Source organism: Ambystoma mexicanum, chromosome 1q (assembly GCF_040938575.1).
Source record: "Ambystoma mexicanum isolate Mex_15411 chromosome 1q, UKY_AmexF1_1, whole genome shotgun sequence".
Classification (NCBI taxonomy): Eukaryota; Metazoa; Chordata; class Amphibia; order Caudata; family Ambystomatidae; genus Ambystoma; species Ambystoma mexicanum.
The window spans coordinates 1538966004-1538980238 of NC_090922.1; the positions used below are offsets into that span (position 1 = coordinate 1538966004).

The 14235-nt window shown below is 47.5% G+C and overlaps 1 long non-coding RNA gene across 1 annotated transcript; it reads right to left on the reverse strand.

Annotated features, from left to right (window-relative positions):
- Positions 1–9755: 9755 nt before the first annotated feature.
- On the reverse strand, positions 9756–14218 carry LOC138551348 (uncharacterized). Its single transcript, XR_011295076.1, has 2 exons — positions 12684–14218; positions 9756–12637 (listed from the first exon to the last, which is right to left on the reverse strand). It is a non-coding gene; the product is annotated as an uncharacterized lncRNA (long non-coding RNA).
- Positions 14219–14235: the final 17 nt, after the last annotated feature.

The following is a 14235-nucleotide window of genomic DNA, read 5'->3' on the forward strand; positions in this document are numbered from 1 at the left end:
TTAAGGGTTTTAACGCCTGCTTTTTGCAGGCGTTAAAACCCATGCCGCAAAGTGACCTTGGTGCTAAGTATGGTGCCGCAATTTGCGGCACCGTACTTAGCGCCTGTCCCCATTCCCATTATGCCCTATGGGGCAAAAATGGGAATGGGGAAGGGCAAATGGTGAATGGGGAATTACCGCCCCACTCACCTTGGAATGGGGCGGTAATTCCGCCATCCACCATGGCGGAATCGTAACCTTAGCGGCATGCCAACCCTCCCGATTTAGGCGGGAGACTCACGATTTTTGAATGAAAAATCAGGCTATTTTTTACTGTCTCCCGCCTAAAATAATTATAACTCCAATGCAATCCTATGGGAAAAATACTTTCTCCCGATTGCTATCGTGAAATCTCCCTCACAGGGCCTGACGAATGTTGGCATGTCTGCCATAGAGAAGAAGGGTGGATACTTCTGGCCTATAGAGATCAAGTGAACAGGTGATTTTAACAGTAGCAAAGAAAGAGACAAACGATGACAAAACTCAAACCCTGAGGAAGACGGAATTTGTAACCAGTGCAACCTGCAGCTCATTGAAGAAAAAACTCAAAACCTGAGGAAGACAGTGCAACCTGCAGCTCATTGAAGTCAAAACCCATTTTCTCCATCACCATCACAACAACACTCAAACTTTTGTGGTCCCCCAGGACGTGTGCATACGTGGCCAACATTTTGCAGCAGCAAAAGGGAGATTATCTCCGAGCAATTGGAACAGTTGAAGTGCCTCCTTCGAATGCATTTGGGTTAGAATGATTTTAGGAGAGAAGCAGTAAAAAATTGCAACATTTTTTCTAACAAAAAATCGGGAGTCTCCCACCTGATTCGGGAGGGCTGGCATGCATGCGTGTGTTCTAATTGTTGTGAAACCCCCAGGAGTATTTGTGGCCGTGTCCAACGTGCGAAAATAGAAGGTTAGAAAACTGAAGAGATAAGAGGGGTACTAGCAACCAGATTAGTGGGAGGTCCTCGGATACTTGAGAATTCCGCCTGATCCTGTAGCTAGTGCAGAGTTATGCTGTGCTTGCAGCAGGGGAAGGTTTATGTGAAGAAATGACAAATCATGCGCAGGGATTCATTATAGTGAGACCCATATGTAGATTTTTCTTTGAAGTACATATTGAAGCTTGGTAGAAAATGCATTAACGTGGCATTGTGAAGAAAAAGAGCAAAACAGCACCATATTTTATAATTTAAGATTAGGCCTAGAGAAAATGCTATGAACAGTTTTTCTGCTCAGCAAAGCAATGTGTGATGAATCCAGCGTCCTCACAGATTACCCGGCGGTGACCTCCTCCTATGTGGCCAGGGAATAGCAGTCACTACTTGATCATGGGGGTGGCTTTATGAGGGAGGATCACATGGGAGGAGACAGCTACCGGGGAGATGTCATGACTTCATTGGACAAGACGCAATATCTCCCCCTTTCCAAAGAGAATGATCCTCTAATACTTAAGAACTTTTTCCATGACCATGACCAAGACCTTGATGGTCTATTGTCAGCTGCTTAGTTTACCTTGTAGACATAGCTCTCAACTCTCACGCTTTTGGCGGGTGTCACCCACCTTGTAAAGAGCTGACTCACCCGCTAAGCCTCCTGCACGCCCATTCATTTCAATGGGCTCTCACCCGCCGAAAACAAAATCGGGTGTTTTCACCCGCTTTTGTGCCAGAAATGGTTGAGAACTATGTGTAGAGGAAGTTAAGAAACCTCTTCTCATTTTTCCTTAGGTCAAAATTTTATCTTTGATCCAGAGACACACTGTTCCAACAGCACCATATCTGCACCATAGTGCCGTGGAGTTAGGATTGGGTCAGTGAGGCATTTTCCCAACGCATTTTCATTTGAATAAAAGTCTTTAACCAAGAACATGACAAATTTGTGTCCGGCTTTCATTTCTTACTTATCACAAATGCCTCAGATACTTCAAGCCACAGCCTTTTTTGGAATCATTCATTTTTTGCAAGGTGATCAGTAGCCTCAGAGAGCAAGGTCGAAAGGAAATCAAACAAGGTCACATGTCAGCAGAGAGGGCAAGAAGAGGACACACTCGCAAGGAGATGATAAACAATTTGAAATAGCAGCTTTTTGGCACAGTTATAGGTTCAAGGAGCAATCAAATATATGAAGGACAAGCAAAGGGCTGGGTAGTTCATTTGACAGTATTATGGTTAGAATTGTTGCACATGGGGAAGGGACACAAAAAAAACCTACAGGAAAAAGATCTTAACAATTTAGGGCACAAGATGAAGTTACATGGGTTGACTGTGAGGTCATTCTGCTTGTCCATTCATCAAGAAACACACATTATCACATTTCTCGAGACAGCAGTGCCATGGTGCAGTGATACACATGGGGTTGGAAGAGGGGTTTGCATGGGAAAGGATGAGCTTATTTGAAAGCAACAGGTTGGTTGGATCTCTCCATTCACACTGAGCACCCATTGGTCGAGCAAAAATCATAATTCAGGATTGTGCACGGCCCCACGAATGAGGCAATGCCAGGAGGGATGACTAGGTCATGGACTGATGTGTGGGTTTTCCTCATGTTGCCAAAATTAGAATAACCAATAGTAAGTAGAGTGTTATGTATATGGTTCTCTAGGGGACTGACAATGACTGGCGAATTAGAAAATGAAGATTTTAATGAATGTTTCATTTCCAAAATCATGCAAATGTTGACCGGAAATGTAATAAATAGTGTAGCCATGGTGGGGGTATTTTGAGAGGTTCATTTCCCTGAGCGACCTGTGTCCCCTGCATTAATCAAACTGTTCCTTTAATTGCATTTGGTCTCATGATCCGTCGATCACGCCCTTTCTGGTCTTCCTGGTCCCTGTCACATCGGGGGTTACTCGCTGTAGTACACCCAACATGGCCGTATATACGGAACGCGGTCTATCGACCTTTACGTCCTATGCAGCACGTTCTATAAATTAGCCACTCCCCTGCGGTTCCGCGCGTCTCAACGCTACCGATAGCTGTGGCCTGACGTGCTCCATAGTTCGTTCTCCTGAACTGTGTTGCTTCCTGGTTCCCTGACATTCCTCCTTCTCCTTTCCTACTACCTTCCTTGATCCTGTTTCTTCCGCATTCCGCGCAGACCGCCTCTGTGTGCTGCCTCCATTCCAAGCTTACTGGAGTTTCCTAGATTCCGGACGAAGAAGCTGAACGAATCCTGGAATCTGAAGACGGCTGAGCAGGCTTGTACAAGACCCGAACTGCTCGGAAGAAAACCCTGACAAAGGACTCCGCAAAACAGAGAAAACAGGTGAGAAAAGGGGAAACCTGTGACAGATTGAGATGCCACCTGACCGATCTCGATACAGACATGGAAGCGGCCGTCCAGGATCTTATGCGTGGCATGCAAGAGCTGACGACCGAAGTGCAAAACTTAAAGGCGGAAAACGCTGTGTTAAAACAATTGGTGTTATCCCGTGATTCTGCCACGAAGGAGAGTGTAATTCTAGGCGGCGTCGTTGATAAGTACGACAGTTCAGCAAAGAGCCTTCGTGGATTCCTAGATTCTTGTTTGGTCCACTTTACATTTAAGCCTTATTTTTCTACGCCCAGGGCTAAAGTGGGCTTTATTATCTCGCATCTTTCCGGGAATGCCTTGACCTGGGCCACCCCATTGGTTAACTCTGGTGATGCTCTCCTGGATGATTACGACGGCTTTATAGAGGCCCTCAAGACCATGTTCGAATGCCCGGAACAAGTTTACAGTGCCCAGGAACATTTACTCGACTTTCATCAGGGTACCCAGGACTTGCTCATGTATGTCACATGCTTCAAACAGCTGGCTAAGGAAGCGGATTAGTCCTCTGAAGCTTGTTTTACTTTATTTCGAAGAGGGCTAAAAGAAGAGCTCAAGAACGAACTAGCCAGATTGGCATGCCCGGGTTCCTTTCAAGCCCTAATGGATCTCGCTCTACAAATTGACTTTCGCATTCAGGAGAGAAAGGCAGAAAAAAAGAAAACCAAGTTACCACTCCAGAAAAACCCAATTGGAACCCCTTTGATCTCAGGAGGCATTTCTACTCCAAGCAATGAGCCTGAACCTATGCAATTAGGGGCCTTCCGTGTACCCATTACACCACAAGAGAGGATGCGAAGGATTCATACTGGATTATGTATGTATTGTGCATCCAACAAACATTTAGTAAGAGAATGTCCGATTGCCCCCCCACGGCGCTCGGGAAACGCCAGCTCCCGATCCTAAACGGAGCGCAGGTTTGGGAGAGAGATGTCTGCTCCACCTCCATTCCATCCTTGAACTCTCCTGGACAAAATTCCTTGGTAATCTTACAGGCCTTCTTGACAACATTCAAGAAAGAAATATACCCCATCCTGGCACTGGTCGACTGTGGAGCTATGGGAGTATTCAAAGATCATGAATGGGTCTTAAAACATCATGGGCCTCATTACAACCCTGGCGTTGGACCATGGTGCTATTAGCACCATGGTCCATGCCAGATTCCACCATGGTGGATGGCAGATTTACCGCCCATTCCAAGGTTGGCGGGGCGGTAAATCCCCATTCACCATGGCCCCTTCCCCATTCCCATTTTTGGCCCATAGGGCTCAATGGGAATGGGGAAGGCGCTAATTACGGCACCGTAAATTACGGTGCCGTAATTAGCACCAAGGTCCATTAGCGGGATGGACTTTAACGCCTGCAAAAAGCAGCCGTTAAAGTGTGAATCTGGCGTTAAGGGTTTAACGGCGCCGCAGCCTTTTACGGCGCCGTTAACCCCTTAATGCCAGGGTTGTAATGAGGCCCCATATTCCTTACGAATCCCAGACTATCATGCAACCTGTGGAAGCAATCGATGGAAGACCCCTTTCTTCTGGACCTATAACCCTGCAGACCAAGGAGATCGAGCTTGCTATAAATCAACATTGAGAGAGGATAGCATAGCTCTCGACCATTTGTGCTGCAAAGGCGGGTGAAATCACCCGATTGTGTTTTTGGCGGGTGAGACGCCCATTGGAATGAATGGGCGTGCAGGAGACATTGGCGGGTAAGTCAGCCCTTTACAAGGCGTGTGACACCCGCCAAAAGCGTGTGAGTTGAGAGCTATGGGATAAGATTTGACATCATCAAGTCAGCCCATTACCCCATGGTTTTGGGAATGCCCTGACTTCAAAGACACAACCCCTATATCAATTGGGCAGCAGGATCCTTGTTCCTGGGTTCTGAGTTTTGTATGTCCCACTGCTTACATCCAGACCTTGATCCTACACCATCGAAGGAATTTCCTACAACTCATCAGAACATAATCTCAGTTTCAAATATCATCCGGGTCCCGGAGGCTTACCAGGAATATTCCAATGTTTTCTCCTCTGCCATTGTGCAGGCCTTACCTCCCCACAGACCTGAAGATTGTGCTATTGAGATGGAACCTTCTGCGGTGATTCCTTTTGGAAGGATGTTCATCCTATCAGTACCTGAAAAGAAAGCCCTTTGTGAATACCTGGATACAAATCTCGCAAATGACACCATACGACCATCTAAATCTCCATCAGGGGCCTCCCTGTTCTTCGTTCCTAAAAAAGACACTAAAGAACTCAGACCGTGTCTGGATTATCGAGGTCTAAATCAATGTACTCTCAAGGACCGCTATCCGTTGCCCTTGATCTCAGACATCCTGGAGGCAGTAAGAGGCGCAGTTGTGTTCACCAAGCTGGATCTCAGCGGCGCATATCATTTGATTCGTATCAGGGCAGGTGACGAGTGGAAGACAGCCTTTAGAACACCCTTTGGACATTTTGAATACTTAGGGCCTCATTACACGGATGGCGGAGAACCATGGCGCTATTAGCGCCATGGTTCATGCCGGTAAAATACCGGCACCGCCTTGGCGGAAAGGGGAATTACCACCCCATTCCAAGGTTGGTGGGGCGGTAATTCCCCCATTCCACCATTGTCCTTCTCCATTCCCATTTTTGCCCCATAGGGCTCAATGGGAATGGGGAAGGCGCTAATTACGGTACCCCAAATTGCGGTACCGTAATTAGCTCCCTGGGTCCCTTTGCGGGTTGGTTTTTAACGCCTGCAAAAAGCAGGCGTTAAATCCCCCAACCCGCAAAGGGACCTCGTAGTAAGGCGGTAAGGATTTACCGGTACCGGTATTTCCGCCGCGTCGCCACTCAGGAGACATTCGATTCCCACATCCGCGTTTATGGTAACAATTGATTATTTCACTAAAATGGGGCACTTTCTAGCTTTATCAGCAGTTCCTTCTACGGCTCAGATGTCGAGACACTTTATATCAACCATATTCTTTCGTCATGGGTTACCTGAAACTATTTCTCAGACAGGGGTCCCCAATACATCTCCAGACACTGGGATCAGATTTGCTCCAGATTAAACATTAGAAGGGCATTGAGTTCTGCATATATCCTCAAACGAATGGTCAAACTGAGCGTCAGACATTGGAAGCTCATTTGCGTTGTTTTCTCTCTGCTGCTCTGGACAATTTGGAAGGGCTTCTGCTGTTGGCAGAATTCACTTACAATGCAAAACACTCAGCTCTTGCCGCAAGTCCTTTCATGAGCAGCTATGGATACCATCCTGATTGCTTTCCTACAAATTCCTGCCGATTGTCAACATTTCCTGATTTGCATGCTTTGTTGAGTGATATTCAACAGGGTCATAAATTGGCCCAGGCTGCTCTCTCAGCAGCAAGAGAAAGGATGAAATACTTTTCTGGCCGGAATCGCACCCCGCTCCAGTGATCACTCTGGGGGCATCTCGTTTTTTGCCTCGCCATTTGGTGCCTTCCGAACTGTCCCCCAGGTATTTTGGTTCCTTTCAGGTATCGGCTAGCAGAGATCTGTGGCCTTTGGGCTTCAACTTCCTCCTTCCTGGTCTCACATCCATCAGACTTTTCATGTGTCCCAACTCAAGCTGCACTTGGCAGACCGCTTTCATCCTGGTGCTCTCTCCCACCCTCCACGTGTTATGACTTCCTCTGGGCTGGAATATGAAGGTGCAGACGTCTGTGACACTAGGTACTTTTGGGGCTGTCTCCATCTGGTTGATTGGAAGGGATAATCTCTGGCCATCAGGACTTGGGAACCTGCATCCTCAGTGCATGCGCCTCATCTGATTCACAGATTTCATTCTCTGCATCCGGGGAAGGGGGAATACTGTCATGTTCTGTGTAAAATGGCATTCTTTGTGGCATAGTTGGAGACATAGGATCTCCTCTGTTACCTCTCCTCTAAAGATGGTGGCTTGTGTGCCGTTTATCAGTCCACTGGATTCACAACGTGCACAGCATCTTTCCTGTGTGTTGTCAGTTTCCTGTTTGGAATGGCATAAAGGCTTTGGTTACAATGGAGACAACACATCTCTACTCTCTTCCAGATGCTTCATAAGTTCGCTCTTGTTTTTCCTGTATTTCTGATATACTTTCCAAAAAGCTTCCCTTCTTCGACTATTCTAATCTGCTTATTATCTTTCTCGACTACCAGCTGACTTCGCTACCATGTTCTAATCAGCGCTCATATCCTGCAGCCTCTCGCCTTGCACACTGTTGTCCGCTGGAGGTAGGACCCAACATTTAGAGCAGATAGCGATTCCTGCCCAATTCCACAGGCATTCACTATCTCTTATTCTGTTATTGAAGCACACGCCCTCTTCACAGTCCCAGAGGTCGCTGCATTGCATTAGCTGAGATCGGAGCTGCTAGACAATCAACTGCTACCAACTAAACTAAGCTTGAACTTCATCGAGATAGGCGCATTGCTCTCAACTCGAGCCATATGGTTTTAGTCCTGTGAGGGCTTCCCTACTGACCCTGCGTCCCTTTTTCTAGATAAGCCGGGAAAAGAAGGCAGGGACAGATGGGACACTTCTCAAGCCTGTTGCATCGGGCAAGTCAGTCCTTTCTATCTACCACATATTAGTAGTAACAGTATGTCAGGTCGGGAGTCCTGTAGCATCTTTTGCTTAGGTGCTACCGTAGAGGCATAATCAAGGATCCAGGGGTAGAAGAAATTGCTCTTTCCCAAAAAAGAGCGTAACTGTCTCTAAGTGGAGGGCATGGGACATTGAAAGATGCAGGATACACAAGAGGGGGCAATGCGCCTAGCACCATGGGAAATGTCAGGTCCTAGGTAATGGACAGTGGATAGGCAGAGCTGCACTTTTGCCTTGTTCACTTTGTGACCTTTAGCGGCTAGGGCAGTAAGGAGTACTTCGGAGTCGGTGAGGGAGACCTGAAAGAAAAGTGCAGCTAACAGTAGGTCATCCATGTATTGGATCATAGTGGAGCCCCCCGGGAAGGTGACATCATGGGGGTCTTCCTGCAGACCCTGGGAGAAGAGAGATGGGGAGTCAATAAATCCCATTGGAAGGGACCTGTAGGTGAGCTGATGTCCCTAGTATGTGAATGCAAAGAGATACTGAGAGTCAGGGTGGGTGGGGATATGAAAGAAGGCCGAGGCATGAGCAATGCAAATGAAAAATTGGGCGTTGGGGTGGTATACAGGAGAGAATGGTCAGGGGGTCTGGGACCACCGGATGTGAGGGTGTTACCACCTTATGAAGGGCACACAAACCGTGAGGAAAACAGTATTTTCCTGTGTCCTTTTTCTCAATTGGGAGCACCGGAGTATTGCAAGGGCTAGTGGTGTAGTACAGGATGCCCTGATCAATGAGGGGCGAGATGACAGGCTTGACCCATTCCTCTACTTGAGTGGGATTCTGTACACGTGGGAGAGGGACCTCTGTATTGAGAGTGATACAAACAGGTTTAGCAGAGAGAATGGGTCCCATGTCATTGGCATGTGCTGCCCAGGGGCAATTACAGGTAGTCCAGAACAACGCCATGAGAGCTGCCTTAAACATCCCCAGACATGATCACATTTCCACCATCAGGAGGAAAATCCACTGGCTCCCTGTTCAAGACAGAATTAATTTCAAAATATTGACACTCACCCACAAATGTATTACTCACAAGGCACCTCTATACATCATCAATCTCATCCGCAAAGCCCATTCCAACAGACCAACCCCATCCCAGTGCACCAATCTCCTCATTACAAATACAAAAGACAGAAAGCAGGAGGAGCAAGCTTCCCTAACATAGCTCCCAAACTCTGGAATGCCCTCTCCCCTCACCTCAGAAATGACACCTCCTTCTGGTCCTTCAGAAAAAGCCTGAAAACCTTATTCTTTAAGGCTGATCTCTTGCAATAGCTGCTCTGACACCAGATCAAGACCTGCATGACACATGTATATAACGTGCCCATAAATGTATATAACTGCTTACTGTATTCTGTGTAAAATTGTAAACTCTGTAACCATAAAGCTATGTGTTTAATAACTTGGAACCACCTCCTTAAGTATGTAACAGCGCCTAGTTGCCTCTGGGCTTTGAGCGCTTTATAAATTAATTAATAAATAAATACATGTACTGAGTGCCCTCAGAGTTCCCTCGATGCTGGGTTTTCCTCTCTCAATTGCCTGCACCACCTGGCACAACGGGCTGCTCAAGGGACCAGGCAGACCTTTAGGCAACTTGGCATCTGTGGGCTTCCTCGATTTGTGTGCACATATTCTGGTCACTGTAGGCTGTTGCTACACTGCCCAGAGCCTGGCGCAGGAACCCACCAGCCTCTCGGGTGCGCCGGATCACATCGGGGGTCACCAAAGAATGTAGCCGGTTGGTAATCAAAATAGGAAGGACAAAATTAAGTGCACAAATGTAATCAAAGGAACAGCTTTATTACAAAAATAAGGCCTGGAGAAACCAACCGCACTGGGAAAGCTCTCAGCATGGCCATCTGGAGCCAGAGTATTATTACATTTACAACAGGATGTACATATCGCCAAAAAGAAACATCAACTATAATTTGAGCATTCCCATTCGCTACCCGCTCTCAATCCACTAAAGCACAATGTACATTTAAACATTGCCATTTCTTATAGGCTGTTTCCCTTCTCCTCACTGACAACCCCCAACAGACCAGACATAATTGCTGGAGCCGCGCAAACTTCTGAACGGTGATTGGCTGTTAGTCTTCAGGTTGCGAGCCCTCCTTGTGATTGGTAGAATAGAGTTGGCTGTTAGTCTTCAGGTTGCGAGCCCTCCTTGTGATTGGTAGAATAGAGTTGGCTGTTAGTCTTCAGGTTGCGAGCCCTCCTTGTGATTGGTAGAATAGAGTTGGCTGTTAGTCTTCAGGTTGCGAGCCCTCCTTGTGATTGGTAGAATAGAGTTGGCTGTTAGTCTTCAGGTTGCGAGCCCTCCTTGTGATTGGTAGAATAGAGTTGGCTGTTAGTCTTCAGGTTGCAAGCCCTCCTTGTGATTGGTAGAATAGAGTTGGCTGTTAGTCTTCAGGTTGCGAGCCCTCCTTTTGATTGGTAGAATAGAGTTGGCTGTTAGTCTTCAGGTTGCGAGCCCTCCTTGTGATTGGTAGAATAGAGTTGGCTGTTAGTCTTCAGGTTGCGAGCCCTCCTTGTGATTGGTAGAATAGAGTTGGCTGTTAGTCTTCAGGTTGCGAGCCCTCCTTGTGATTGGTAGAATAGAGTTGGCTGTTAGTCTTCAGGTTGCGAGTCCTCCTTGTGATTGGTAGAATACAGTTCATGCAGCTTGTGAAGCTGGTCCAATGGCTTTCCAGTGCGAACGAAGAGTCGAAACAACTTGCCACTTTCAAATAATGTGTCCTTTGCCATGGCTGGCCCTGTGAAGGCCTCATGACCTAGACGCAGACAATATTCGCTCCCCCCACGACCTTCAGGTCTGAACAACATACATTATTGTAGTTAATACAGCTGAAAAAATGGGCGTAGGCCTTTGCAAAATGAAAATGGCTATAAGTTTCTCATGAGGCCCCATGTTAAAATGGCGGCTGTCTAGCTCCTAAGCAGGAAACACTATACGAACAGGTCTCTTACTAAAGCGGCAATGTCCATGGTCAATAACCAAAAGCATCTACATGTGCACTATGCCGCACCAGCTCCCTAAACTGCGGCAAACAAATCGAAGTCGCACTAAATGCTGCATGAAAACATCTAAATCATGTGACCTTGCGTCATGGCTGGTGGCCAAAAGCCCTCCTATCATCAGAGCTTTCTAAACTTGTACGTTCTCACTTTTGGGCGGGGGGTCACTGACACTCCAGGGGCTTCATCTGAACCAATAAAATGTGAGTTTCATGGTTAAAGGTTTCAGGTATTTAAACTTTAATAGTAAGAACTCTAGTTCAACTCTCGACTACATTTAAACTAAAGACCCTCACTCTCAATGGAATCCATGCAGGGAGTCACCTAAACGCCCCATGCATTCAGGAACTAGACACCTGGTCTATGCAGATGCCACAGGCAATCAGGGACCAGACACCGGGTCTACGCAGTGTAATGCCCCAGGCGACCAGGGACCAGACACCTGGTCTATGCAGATGCCGCAGGCAATCAGGGACCAGACACCTGGTCTACGCAGTGTAATGGCCCAGGTGATCAGGGACCAGACACCTGGTCTATGCAGATGCCCCAGGCAATCATGGACCAGACACCTGGGCTATGCAGATGCCAAAGGCCTTCAGGGAGCAGACACCTGGTCTATGCAGAAGCCACAGGTATTCAGGGACCAGACACCTGGTCTACGCAATGTAATGCCCCAGACGATCAGGGACCAGACACCTGGTCTACGCAGATGCCACAGGCATTCAGGGACCAGACACCTGGTCTATGCAGATGCCACAGGCAATCAGGAACGAGACACCTGGTCTATGCAGATGCCCCAGGCAATCAGGGACCAGACACCTGGTCTACGCAGTGTATTGCCCCAGACGATCAGGGACCAGACACCTGGTCTACGCAGATGCCCCAGGCAATCAGGGACCAGACACCTGGTCTACGCAGTGTAATGCCCCAGGCTATCAGGGACCAGACATCTGGTCTATGCAGTGTAATGCCCCAGGCGACCAGGGACCAGACACCTGGTCTATGCAGTATAAAGCCCCAGACGATCAGGGACCAGACACCTGGTCTATGCAGTGTAATGCCCCAGGCGACCAGGGACCAGACACCTGGTCTATGCAGTATAAAGCCCCAGGCATTCAGGGACCAGACACCTGGTCTATGCAGTGTAATGCCCCAGGCGACCAGGGACCAGACACCTGGTCTACGCAGTATAAAGGAGGTTCTCTTTGCCATGTCTCAGGAAGGGGTGCTGTTGAGCCTCACCGAGCAGTGTGAATCAGCACCTTCTGCTCCTCAGGCCATTCCTCTTCCCAACTACCTTCACTCGCACTCCTTCACCAAACTCTGACGGCGGTCCTTTCTGAAGCCTGGCATTTATATGCAAGCCTTTTATCCTGTGAGACTGGGCTTGCTCTGGAGGATGAGCCTGTGTTAGGAATGGGTATCTGGTGCAATTGGTTGGGCTCAAAGACTTTCATTGATTGTTGTTTCTAATTCTTGAATGTGGGGGTCTCTCTTGCTCTGTGGACACAGTCTTGGCCAAAATCCGAAATGCTAAGTACTTCTCGCACATGGGCAGGAAGGCAGAAGCTCAATGTTGTGCAAGTAGTGGGCATATCCAACAGTCGGCTCTCCTAGCTGTTTCTCCCAGGAGGCCTAGCACCACCTTGCCTCAGCGCCACCTTGCCTTCTCCCAGGAGGCCTAGCGCCACCTTGCCTTCTCCCAGGAGGCCTAGCGCCACCTTGCCTTCTCCCAGGAGGCCTAGCGCCACCTTGCCTTCTCCCAGGAGGCTTAGCACCACCTTGCCTTCTCCCAGGAGGCCTAGCGCCACCTTGCCTTTGCTTTGGTGTGCATTCATGGCCTATGTATGGTCTCCTTGTATTCTACACACAGGGCCTGCCGACTTCCCATATAAAAGAAGCAACGTGCACTGCTTGTGTTACCAGCTGTTAAAGAGCCGCTGGAACCCATGTCACGTGACACGCACATACCATCCATTAAAGAGCATCTGGAACCTATGTCACATGTGACAAGCACCTGCTCCTTTTAGCTAGGTCTTGTGGAGGTGTGATTCTTACCCACAACACCCACAGGTCTTGCCTCATGGGGCAGGTGGTGGCACCAGGCGACCCCATGGCCATTTCACATAAACCCCAATGGTCAGGCAGGAGACGCCTTCACATAACATCACAGGTTCAAAGTGTGGGACAATGATTACAGTATGGGACGAGAATGTGTGTGCAAACGTTTAGTACAGAAGAATATATGGAATGCATCAACTTACATGAGATGAAACTGATGTGGTGTGATCTATTGAGTCAAAATGTCACCAACAACCAATACCACCTTCCCTCAAATGTTTGTGACTTGTGATCGGCAGATAGGTATGCAGTACTAAATGTGTGCTCGTCTGAGGGTACAGAACTAAGAAACTAAAATGAGGATTTGGTCAGATTGATGTGAGTTGTAACTTGCATAAGATGTCTTACCATCACATTGTTTTGTCTAATTCCCACCCTGATACGGTGAAGCATGTCTTCTTTCACTGCCTGCTCTGTTAGGTAAAATAAGGCAACATTGTAAAGGTTCTCCACAGAATAAACATGAACAGGTTGACTAGGAGTGAGCAAGGATATCATTGTGTTTCTATGTTTTACACCTTAATGATAAGGATCTAAGATTTTTAGGAAAACGTCATTATTTTAATATTGAATTGACTTGTACTATTTAAAACCTTGCAATGTTATATGATTTGTATTTTTTGCGCCCCTGCCTTGAAGCTTCTGTTTGATCGGTCTTTCCATCTGGATGGGTTGAGGGCAGTGCTCATGAGACTGGGTCTGAATCAAGAGTGGATGGTTGAGTTTAGTTTGATGTATATATCGACAGCTTTATGCATCCTGTCTGCCAATGAGATTGCAGAGAACAATGGGTAAATCTGCCAGTATTAGCCTCTAACCCGGCTCCTGTATCATGTTTCATTTTCTCACGATGCAGTCACTTTCACCTCACATGTTGTGCTTTCTGACATTACTTCAAGGAGTGACATGCTTTTAGTGGTGAGCGGTGGGAGTTCTCACAGAAGCATCTTCCTCTATTTTCAGAGCACCATCTGTTAAGTGCCTCAACCATCCCACATCATCTCTGACCCTGTCGCAGACTGCCTCTTTTTTTTTACTCGAAATGTTTGAGATTTCCTTCCCCCACATAGCCGCTTCTGACAGCCAGGGATCGAGATGGAGCTGTGTGCCACATGCTGTACC